Below are 11,293 nucleotides of genomic sequence, written 5' to 3'. Positions count from 1 at the left end.
TAGCATCTTAAAGTAAAATCTCAGGGCAGGCAAGGTGGAAATCTTGGCAGCTTCCTTGAGGAGGTGAATGGTGGGAAGAAGAAAAGAAAGCCATGGATCCATGCAGATTTAGAGCCTGCGTGGGAGGTCAGACACATGGCTGACTTGCAGCCACATGGCTGACTTGCAGCCACATGGCTGGGAGAAGGAAGCTTTAGAGAAACAGTGAAGAAATACAAGATGCTAGGGGCAGCCCAAAGCCTTAAAGAAAGCATGTTTGGTAAGAAAAGGCATGAAGAAGAAAAGGGAAAATTGCACCTTTCCGGAAGGAAGAAAGGCAGACAGACTTAAAGAGACCTACATGACTATGGCTGGTCCGGAAATTCTGTCAATTGTGCTGTTTCTTATCCCTTCTATCATTTCAAGAAGTGGCTCCTTGATGATGTTGAAGACTCATCTTCAATTCCTTCTTAGAAAGTTCATGTGTTACCTTCCTAGAAACGTCCTCTCTTGCCCACTTCACATATTCTTAGTATTTCTTATGGTGGAGAGATGAGCCTTGCATGATCCTGAAATTTATGACTTTTCTTGTTTCACTCTCTTCCTGAATTTGCAGGATAAGTCCTATTAATTAAAGTGTATTATTTCATTTGTGTTTTGTGATATATGTACCATAACTATGGAGAGAATGACAGTTGCAGGCAGTAACGGCTAAGCAGATGAGCTGTCACAGTGAAGCAGCACTGAGGGACCAGACATCATGAGGACATGACTGTGCTGGCTGACAGCTAAACTCTAGCTGTTATCACCAGTGTTCTTGTCTTTTAAAGGACTAGGTCCTGGGATCTTTATACCTTCAGATTTGATTCATCTGGGAGTAGACTCAGATATTGCAAACTCTCAAAACCCCCCAGGTGGTTTGAAAACATATACCCTACTTAAAACTCTTGGAAGAAAACTTTCATATATATATTTTATTATTTTTATTTTAGTGTATGAGTATATTACCTGCATATGTGTAATTGCACTTGTGTCATGCAATGCCTGCAGAGGTCAAAATAGGGTATTGGATCCCTCTGGAACTGGAATTATAGATGGTTATTAGTTGCCGCATAGGTGCTGGGAATCAAACTTGGTCCTCTGCATAAGCACCCAGTACTCTTAACTACTCCAGCCCCTTTAGCAAACTTTTAAAAACATAGTTAGTACATAGTTAATAGGTTTGTTGGCTGTCTGTTTCCTATTAGCACTGAGTTGTCATTTATAGACCTTCTCTTTTACATTCTGCTGCCAACATAATAAAATTGTAACCATTTTCATAAAGGAGGAAAAGATGCTCAGTTGATGTAGACAGCTTTCCTACTGCCCTTAAATTTAGAAAAGAAAGGCCCTGGAACTGTTTTTGATCTTCTAGGAACAATTGTATGACTGTGAAATGAGCATAAGTAGATCAGGATGCAATGCTTTGAACTCAGACATAGATGAAAGACTCATAGACATATGATTCCACACTGCAGAGCGGAATTAAAAAGTATTCTTCTGAATGCATGGAAATTATTGAGGCAGCTTCTCTTCTTGTTTCAGGGTTGCACTGGGAAACTTCACTAAAGCTCGTTGGTTTGAGACGAGAATGCAGAGATGTCTATGTGGGGAAGTCAATGTGTTCCTCTCCCTTTGGTTGATTTATGAGTGGACAGAATTGGAAGCTGTCCTGAACTAGCGCCTGGAGGATTGTGCAATGCTCCCATTCTATCTTATGATGTTCATTTAGAAGTATATACTTGTTCTTACATTTTTTAGAAAAAGTCCTAAAATCAGTACTAGAACATTTTCATGAATTTATGACTTGTGAGAAGCCTTAAGCAATCATCTTAGGTACTTTTTCTTAAAGATTAGCTTCTGAGATCTTGGATTTGGGGCATTAGTAGAAACTTTTGAACTGGTACTTGGGGTAATGAGATATGGAGCTCACAATCTGAAACAAGTAGAGAAGTTGCAAAGGAGGTAGAGTCTCATAAGATCATGAAAGGACTGGAGAAAGGACCATGGTTCATGCCGCTTCAAGGTCCTGTCACTGACAGGATTTCCTAAAGACACTACAATCCTATTTCAGAATTTTTCTTGGGCAGGAAGGAGGAGAGTATGTGGAGAGGTCAAGTTAAAGATCAGCTCTCTTCCTATTCCAACCCTGACTCAGGTTACTGGAGGGTGAAAACAGAATGTTCAATGAAAAGAAACCAGTAGAAAAGGGGCAGAGTGCAAGAGGGCAGATAGAAGGATCGATGGGAAACATCTCCATTTTCTTCTTTCTTGAGGCTAGAGCTAGGGCCTTGTGACAGAGAAGCACAGGGTCCCTTAGTGGGACACAGTTCTTGAGGTGCACAGCCCATGACTGGGTTGTATATATTCTAAGCATGGCTGGGCATCAGGTTTGGCTTCTAGTGATCTTTCTCTTCGGAGCTCTTCTCTCAGAGGCAGCCAAAATCCTGACATAATGGGTGGGTGCTGGGAATATAGAGATCTGCATGACTGAGATACCTGTGCCTCCAGATCTTATACAAACAGCACTTATAGGATCTTGCATGTGGTTTTTCTGCTGGGCTTACAGCAAACCTCATGGAGGGGGTGTTAAGTGTGCATTATGGGGCCCAGATTGAACTCTACCAAACTGTGAGCATAATATCACATAACAGTAGTAGATGGCAGTATCTTATGATATGGAAACAGTAGCAGGAGACTGAGCCATATAACACAAAAAAGAGAGGTCAGAATTCTTTACTGAGATTTGAGATTGTGAGCAGAAGGGAGTCAGACTGATTAAAGAGACAAGCAGGGTATTCATCCAACAAGGGCAGCAAAAGGATATTTCTTGTTTTTCCAGGTGAGATTAAAGTCTATCAATGCTATTGGTTTCAAAAAAAAATGTTTTCCTTCTTGTATATAAATATCCAGGCATTGAAATTTGTGTCCTACCAAGTAATCACCTTATCCCAGGGATTACAGAGTTACTCTAGGCACCTGGCATCAAGTTCTAGCCATGTGGTTTGGTTTGGGAATTATGATAATGCTGTAGGACTTTATATACTTGAATCACTGACAAAAATCAGGTCAGGGTAGGGGAAAGATGCATCGGTTCCAATAGCTAATGGCACATTAAATCTGTGTTGTACGCTTAGAGAAATCATTTTTTTTTAAATGATCAAACTGTTCATAGTCCAAATTGAGTAAAATGTAACTCAAGGATTAGGCCTGTAAAGTATACAGATGTAATAATAAGAACACATACTTGTTAATCTTATTCCATTTTAGTTATCCATTGGATACCTGTAGGTGCCAGTGAAGAGTCATGGTTTTAGCAAAAGTAAACTTTAGGTTCTTGCAAAGGAACCTAGTTGTTTAGTTTGTAACCCATTTTTTAACAGATATTTTTCACAACCAAGTTAATATGAAATAACATATTTCTGGACTTCGTGACCTCCAAAATTCTTGATTTTTTAAAAAAATTAACTAAGAGGAGAGCTTAGTTAGCTCTTCCTTCATTAATTCTAGGAAAGAGTTATTGATTATGCAGGGGCTGTACAGAGTGCTGACATAAGAGTGGATTCTTTGAAAGTATTGCTGAGAGACTTTTTGGCATTAAAGTGTTAGGATATGACCTCATTTGCATTTCTCCTTGTGTCTGTCATTTGAGTAGCTATCAAAAATGCCACTACTTTTAGATTGCTCTAGTTTATAAACATTTTAGCCTTGGGATCTTCATCTAGTTTTTTTATGGCAAAATTGTTGAAATTACAGATTTAACAAGAGTAATTTATCTGTCCCCTGTCCCCATTCTCTGGTTCCTAACAATCTCAGTAAGATTATTATAATTTTGTGGAAAGCAGTTTTGCTTTCTTTTTAACTGCTATGGAAGTATTCACTATATAGGACTGAGGACAAAGGTTTAGATCCAGTTTTAAGCTTTAGTGTCCTAGTAGTTCCTTAGAGGCAGGACATTCAGAGTCTTACTCTGAATTGCTAAGAGTTGCACATTAGGAGTTTTTCTTCCAGTGTTAAATTAACAAGTTATTAGGCATCTTTAGTTAGATTCTTGGGGGCTCCTCTGCATTTTACTCTACATTCTTGAAAAAATTGAAAAATTCATAGGGCTGATAATTCTGTATTTTACGTATCAAATATTATTTCCTTTTTGTTTGCCTAGATGACTAGAATGAAAAAGTTTAAAACTGTGCTAATATAAAGGGGAAAATGTCTTCAATTCTAAAATCACAGACTTGAGTCTGTCAATGCTGGAGGGAACCAACCAACACAGACATCTTCTTCAGCCTTCCACTTTGTTCTCTTTAGAAGGAAAAATTGCCACGAACCCAATCCTTTTTGCAGAACCACAATTCATCTCCCTAATTCACACAGAGTTGATACCCATTATCTTATGGAGTATCTTTACATTAGTGACTTTCCGAACCCACTGTAAAAATTTCTGATTCCATTTCCAATCTGTTTTTGCTCTGACTCTTTGAGGTAATAAAGGAAGAGACATCCTCTTTTGAGATTTCACTCTTTCCTGCCTCTGATTCTAAGTGTGAATTGACATAGTGTATAGTTTGAAATTCTTACCTTTTCCATGGTAAACTTTCTCCTGAACACCCATCAGCAGTAACATAAAATTCCCAAGAAAGATCTTAGATGCCACAGTTGTGGCATATTTTCTACTACTGGAGCAATTATTTTGAACATGAAACAGGATGCAGAACTACTGATGTCTAAGCAGAGCCTCTCACCATCCCAAGCATAGAGACCTTCAGATCTTGGACAGAGGATAGCCACTGGTCAAGGATTTGGGTTTGTATCTCGGCGTTATCTGAAATATAGTCAAGGGGATGGAAGAGGTGACTTTCTGTGTGCTGTGAAGCTTTCATGTCTGTACTCACTTTCCTTGGATTTCTTTATGTTAATCCTCCTATAATAATTAGAAATCTTTTCCTTATTGTCTCAAAAACAAATCTCCTGTGTTATTTCTAAGTGGGAGCCATTTTATAGTGATGGACATGTTATCTCAAATTCTTTAAGACCATGGTGACTAACCTTCTTTGGAAACATTACAAACAATGCTTCTTGGAAAGCATTACTTCTCAGGTATTTTAAAAATCTATTACATGAAACCACTTTAAGCAATAATTAATAACTTTTGTATAGAAATGCTTAATAAAAGTTTTATATTGTATATAGTTTTGAGATATGTGTGTGTGTGTGTGTGTGTATATGTGAGTGTGCTGCAGATCTTATTAGTTTATTTAGTCTTGGCCTCATACATTATATTGCCACCTTACTTCTTACCATGTGTTTGCATATGATTATAATATGTGCCCCAATGCTTTCGTGGCTAGAGACTGTCAGATGGTATTTCCCAATTGTCTAGTTCCTCCAAGGGGTGGGGCCTGCCATGGAGTGTGGACTGAGGGACAGCTGGGAGCCCATCTTGGGATGGAAGCTGTGAGCTGTGGGTAGCGAGTGTGGTGTGGGGAATGAGGAGCCAGCCACAGCAGCTCAAGGACAGAATGGACTGACTTGTGGACCTGGGTTGAGATCATTGCCCCCAGAGGCATGAGAGAATACTAGTAGTGACTATGGGTGTGGCACGGTCTGATGTGGTGGGCTCTGAGCCTTGGCCACGGGGCTAGTCACTGGGTACTCATTCCTTTGTAAGCTAATAAATACACATAGAGATATGTTATATGGTTTGCTTTATAGCACAGGAGACCCAGAGGGAATTCGGGTGACAAAATTGGTGTAGCCTGGCAGGATATGACAAAACTGAGAATGAGTTTTAGAAGAGCGCTGATGGTGGCGCTGATGTGGTTTTTACAATGGGTTTCTAAAAAGAGGCCAGCCACACAGAAATGTGGGCCACAGCTATATTGTAAATGTGGGGATATGTTGTAGGTATGTGAAGATTTGTTAAAGGTTATCCAAAGGCTAGAAAATCTTTTATCTGCACTGGACCCAAAGTGCCCAGAGAGAGAACACAGCCACTTTGCATGGTAGATATGCCCCAGGCAGGGAGAGCTGAAAAGGCTTCACTGGCAGACCCAGTTGCAGAGCTGGAGAGAGAAAAAAGGTGGGACACTTTGACTTGTGTAAGGTCCAAGGACTCAGAGGAGAAGACAGATAATAGTGAAAAGGGGGAAAAAAAGCTAACTATGCTGTAGCTAGGAAATATTCCATGCTAGAACAGTTAAAACTAGGAAAAACTTACAAGCAAGCAAGCAGAGCGCCCCTGGCCACGTGGCTTGTGAGAGTATGGGACATGGGAGCAAATGACATTAGTCTAAGACCTTCAGAAGCTTCACAGTTGAGTTACATAACCACCTATCAGTCCTTATGATATAAGCTGTTCAACTTAGGCCAATGCAGGGGGGAGCAGTCCTTTAATGGGGTAGCTGGTTGAAAGCATTAAAGATACATGGTTGTCCCCAAGAGAGACTAACATGATTAGCAGGGGCTAGAGGACTATAAAGGAGGGGCAGGCATTACTGAGAGAATGAGGTATGAGCAAAGCAATATATGATGTCCAGTTCACTGGGCCAGATGAGACTGTGTTCACCAGATATAAGAAAGAAAGCTTAATTCAACTGGGACCTTGAGAATGGTATGGGGCTTTAATGGTTTTACTAAGCCCTTTGATGGGACAGGATCTTTGTAAAGTGAGAGAGGCTTTGGCAAATCTAAATGATTCTGACCAGCATGAAAAACGTTTCTGTAAAATAACAGAACACTATAAGAAATATAAAAAAGACCAGACTGAAGAAATGGTCCACTTGGGTTACTCGAAGACAAATGTGGCAAGACTTACGTCAAGCCCAAATCCCAGAGAAAAAAATGGATAGAAAACCAAATTCAGTACTAAGGCATTTCTGGAAGGTTTTAAAACCAGAAGAACAGTTTACAAAGGACATTTGAAGGATCACAACTGTACTAGGGGTAGTTAAGAATCCTCAAGGATTAAATAAGATGCATTTCTCTTCTGATAAAGGCTATACTAGGGGTGGAAGCATGTTTTCCCACCAAGTTCTCCCCCAGCAACCTGGTGTCATCAATGGGGAGATGACAGATGTGGCTACAGTCAGGAGGCAGACCCAGAGCCTGTCTGACTCAGGGTACCAACAAGTGTAGTGGGGACAGGAGAACCCCCCTGCCTCTTTAGCCCAGTGCAGGGTCAAGCAACTGGCACCAACACCTGTAAGTGTATCAAGAACAAAAGAATCCAAAGGGATAACTAAAAATGGTAAAGAGCTAACCAAATTAATGCCTCATACCCATGCTATAGTACCTAACAAGGATCTATGGAGAAAACAGTTAATATGAATGGACAAAACTTTTCCATGCTGTGTTGGGACCTTTTCTATGACTGATTTAATATATAATGTTAACGTTCCTTCGAGTATTTTATAGCTATGAAACCCATTTGAAAGATACCTGAAGAAGCAAAGGCCAGATATAGCTGTAAGATTCTTGGGAGTTTTATGTAGGTTGGGTGAGATGAGGCCAGAGACTCCCAAACTCTACAACTGTTAAGAAAATCTACAGTACCAGGGGTGGGTTGCCCCCCTATGAGCTTTTGGTCAGAGAGAGATCCTAGAGGTCTTCCAGTTCACCAAGGCTATTGCCATTAATGTCAGATGTACACTAGAAATGTCAGTAAGGCCATGTTGCTGAAGACACTACATGTTGTGAGCATGGGAAAAGAAGAGATGGAACTGAGACTAAGCCAAAAAACTCCTTGCCGCTGGATAGATGACGTTCATATTGCTAAAAGGCTCTATGCAGATGGTTGGGGAAGAAAGGATCCCCTATGATTCTACTCAACGATGGACCCTGCATGCTGCACACCATGGACATGTGAAGCAATACCTGCAAGTGCAATAATGGCTCGACCAACATATGTATAACTGACAAATTTCTAATTGGATAAGGCCAGCTCCTAGGGGTGGAACACACATCTGGTGCTGTAGACCAGGCCAATGCCTTGTGTCGAGAAAGGCTACAGGCCCTAGTAGAGAAGCCATCATGAGTATACTGTATATAGTACACCTACTGGGATATCCTCTAGGCATTTGTATTTATATTCATGTTTGTTTAAATGTGTCTACTTCCCTCCATTTGTCTTTATAGTAGAAGAAACACCACTGAGATAAATCAGTGGCCATGGCCTAAAGATGACTAATGGGGAGGCCCAAGAAGCCACTATCTCACCATGATACAAAAGAGATTGTCCTACATCTGTTACCCCCTCCAAGGCTCAAGGACCTTAGGGGAAGATGGACGGTAAGATTGTAAGAGTGGAGGAAAGGGGTTGAGTGTCTCCCAGTGGTCTAGTTCCTCCAAGGGGCAGGGCCTGCTGAGGAGCATGGACTACTGAGGGACTGCTGGTAGCCATCTTGGGACAGAAGCCTCAAGCTGCAGGTAGTACATGTGGTGTGGGGAATGGGCAGCCAGCCGCAGCAGCTCAAGGACAGAATGGACTGTCTATTTTGAACCTGGGGCAAGATTGCTGGCCCTGGAAGCATCAGCGAATGCTAGTGGTGACTATGGGCATGGGACGGTCTGATATGGCAGGCTCTGAGCCTTAGTGCGGGGCTATGCACTGGGTACTCATTCCTTTGTAAGTTAATAAATACACATAAAGTTATGTTATATGGTTTGCTTGATAGTGCAGAAGACCCAGAGGGAATTCAGGGGACAGATGGTAGTAGAAACCAGAAGTTCCCTGAGATAGATGTCTTGCCCCAGCCTCTATCTTGGGCATGATGGAGTGCACAGCTACAGACAAGCCAGACCATCCACTTCTCTGCCAGGATGTTTCTCTGCTGTCTTTTCTCCAATGTTGTATGTTAGCCATATCAGACCTGAAATAACTGTGTTGTTTTGTGTAAGCAAATGGCTCCAGGAAAAGAGGGAACCACGTGTTTCCCAAGGACATCTTAGCTCAAACTCCATAGCTGTGTGCGCTCTTTTTTTATTTCCCAACCCTATGTAACTATATAATCTATAAACAGAACCCCCTACCTCTACATAACTTCTCATTCCTGTGGGAAGTTTGTTGCCACCTCGCTGTAAGAAACACAGTTCAGTCTGTTGAAAGGTCTGGTTCTGGTCATTTATCTAAACTTCACTCTTTCTCTGCTTTCTAAATCTAACATTTGGTGCCCAAACCTGGGAGGGTTTTTGAAGACCCTGCTGGTAGCCCTGGACAGTCCTCCTGGAACCTCCTTGGCTTTCCTACTGTTCTTGTCTCTTCTGTTCTATGTAAACCCAGGTCAAGCTCCTAGGAGAAGGCCAGGACAATCTTTCACTTTTTCCTTCCACTCCCTGCTCTCCCCTTTTTCTGAAACCTTTCAAGACCTTCAGGCAATAGGCCACTCTCCATTTGCCTTGGATTCACATCCACCACTTGGGAACAAGGTAACCATCTACTGAGCTGGACATGGAGATGACCTATCAGGTCTTGGGAACCCTGGGGGTTCCCTCCATTTTCCATTGGTCCTAAGACTTAGTGACTCAGAAGCTCTGGGAGCTTCCCACTGGTCCCTTGTCTTTTGACCTTCTTAGACTCTATGAGGCAGAGGCTGCCCACTACTATTCCTAAGCATTTTTCTGAACCCCAGGTTCTGAAACCCAGCTCTGGGGGCTGGATCTAACCTTCATTCCATATTTACCTTGTTCACAACCCACCAAGTCCAAATTGCTCCAAAATATACACCTTTAGCCTATCTCAGGGCTAATAAAAGAGCTCTATTTGCAAGATCTCATGCCAGCCACACTTTTTCAGTTCTCAGTACGAATATGGTCCTGTTACACAGTAGTCAATGGCCTTCACTGGCCCGAATTCAGATCTTTGATTTCAATACGCTAACCGATTTACACAACTTTATCAAATGAAATGGAGATGGTTTGAGGCGCCCTGCCTCCTGTAACCCTTGCTCTGCTTTTCAAAGTCTTCTCTGTCTTTTTTTTTTTTTTTTCATCCTGCCTTTGCTTTCACTGTCACACAGTTTACTCTGACAAGTCTTGCCATCTAAAGTTCATGCAAGCCACATTCCAGCTTCATCCCTCCTCCCTCCTCCCAAATGGTTTTATTGGTTCTTTGCCCCGTACAGTTCCAGGGCTTTGCTCTGTGGCTGGCACCCTGGCCCAGGCCCCCAAAAGCCAGTTTGGCCAAAAACAGGGTTTTTGTTTATTTCTTTCTCTCCTTTGTGATTCTAGCTTTCCTCTTTTGTCTGTTCCTGTGGGTATGGTCAGGGTCTTCAGTCTGCAGATTTTTCTCTACAGCTCTGGCTGGAGAGATGACTCAGAAGTTAAAAACACTTGGTGCTCTCCAGAGGACCAAGGTTGGATCCCCAGCACCTGAACCTCACTATTTTTTTCCTGTCCCTTACAATATAATTCCTCTTTCTTATTTTCATTTAATTCAACTGCTTTTAGACTTTTAAAAGAAACTGTTTTAGATTTTTCCACTCAATTCCGGTTTATTTTCAGGTTTCCTGCCTCCTAAGAAACTGCCTTCTTCTACACTTTAGCTCCCACTTTGTCGTTGGGATCTTCCTCCACCCCTTCGCCCTTGCCTTCACTGTCACCCTCATAAAATTTATTGTGAACTTCAATTTAATAAGATTTTTCACTCTAATGCCTACACTCATCTAAAATCTAAAACTCTCTAAGCTACATTTTCTATTAAGTTCACCTGGGACCCTACAAAGCCCCAGTCTGTACAGAGATACTATTAATTCATTACATTATCTTTTATATTTAATTCTGATTCCATGTTCTTTTAGTATAATAATGGCATAGAGTTCTCTCTTCAGAATCAAACCACTGTCTTCTTTATGATTTCATCTGTGCCTGCTTTCAAAAGATCATCATAATCAAAGTTGTTAATTATCAGGTTTTAAGTGTACCTAATTTTCATGTAATTATGTCATATATATGTCTTCATGTGTAGAGAGCTTATGTAATCCTGCCCTGTATGTCTATAATAATTGTATTTGCCTTCATATGTTTGTTTCAAGACAATTTTAAACTGTGGCCACTTCAGTTTTTTCCTTTCTTATTCCTTTTATAGTACACAAAAATTATTGTTTTGATTTTTTGGCATGACTAATCAAAATACACATTAATAGATTTATAAATATGAGTATTTTGATAATACATTCAAATAATAAATTTGGGTACCTTAAATTTATTAAACAATTTGGGTACACTTTAAAATCTATTAAACAATATTTCCAGGTCTACTAATTATTTCACAAAAATTTTA

The sequence above is a fragment of the Nannospalax galili genome, unplaced genomic scaffold (genome assembly GCF_000622305.1).
Source record: "Nannospalax galili isolate Female #2095 unplaced genomic scaffold, S.galili_v1.0 scaffold139, whole genome shotgun sequence".
In the NCBI taxonomy this organism is placed as follows: Eukaryota; Metazoa; Chordata; class Mammalia; order Rodentia; family Spalacidae; genus Nannospalax; species Nannospalax galili.
The sequence above is the reverse complement of the archived record's forward strand: the minus strand, read 5'-3'. Positions refer to the sequence as shown.